The sequence below is a fragment of the Varanus komodoensis genome, unplaced genomic scaffold (genome assembly GCF_004798865.1).
Source record: "Varanus komodoensis strain SLA01 unplaced genomic scaffold, ASM479886v1 scaffold27, whole genome shotgun sequence".
Classification (NCBI taxonomy): domain Eukaryota; kingdom Metazoa; phylum Chordata; class Lepidosauria; order Squamata; family Varanidae; genus Varanus; species Varanus komodoensis.
In genome coordinates this window covers 886755-887551 of record NW_025335701.1, presented here as the reverse complement: position 1 = coordinate 887551, position 797 = coordinate 886755, and positions in this window count along the sequence as shown.

Below are 797 nucleotides of genomic sequence, written 5' to 3'. Positions count from 1 at the left end.
TTCTGGCTCTGCCTTAACTTTGGCTCTTTGTACCTGCAATATCTCGAGCAACTGCCTATGCCATAGATCCAGACAATGGCATTTAATGGTGTCGTTTTACAGTGGTTGGTTGGTTGTTTTGTAAGTATCAGACTGCCAGAGATATTCATGTAAAGCCTGGACAGCTACCTGTCAGGGTTTCTGAAGCTGTATCCTGAACTGCCAACCTCTCTTCCCTATCTAGGGTTTCTAGATGTCTTGCTATTATGATCGTTTTCATTGTCTTTACTGCAATGGATGTAAGGCTAACTGGTCTCTAATTTCCATGTCTCCTCTACTAATGTCTAGTGCCCTAAGGAGCCCCTTGAATTCTGGGGGTGGGTGGGGGATTGACTCTAATCTGTGCACCTAAATCCTTGGCCTCATCTGATCCCCCATGCAGGTCTCCCCCATCCTAATTTTGGGAGAACTCAGAGGCAAAATAATCATTTAGCATCTGTTTCCATTCCCCCGCATCAGTCACCAAATCCCCTTCTCCCTTGTTAAGCAGTCCCACTGCCTCTCTCCCCTCCCTCTTGCTATTTACATGTTGATAGAAGCCCTTTTTGTTGCTCCTGATATTCTTTGCATGCCTCCGCTCATAATCAGCTTTAGCCTTGCGGAGAATCCTTCTGCAATGGGCCTCCTCCTCCCGGTATACCCTTTTGTGTACTTGCTCCAGTGCCCATTTCCTACGGGGGTTCCTCTTATGTCCAATCTCTCTTACCACCTCCTTTTAAATCCACAGTGGCACTCTCCTTCGTCTCCCCACCTTACTA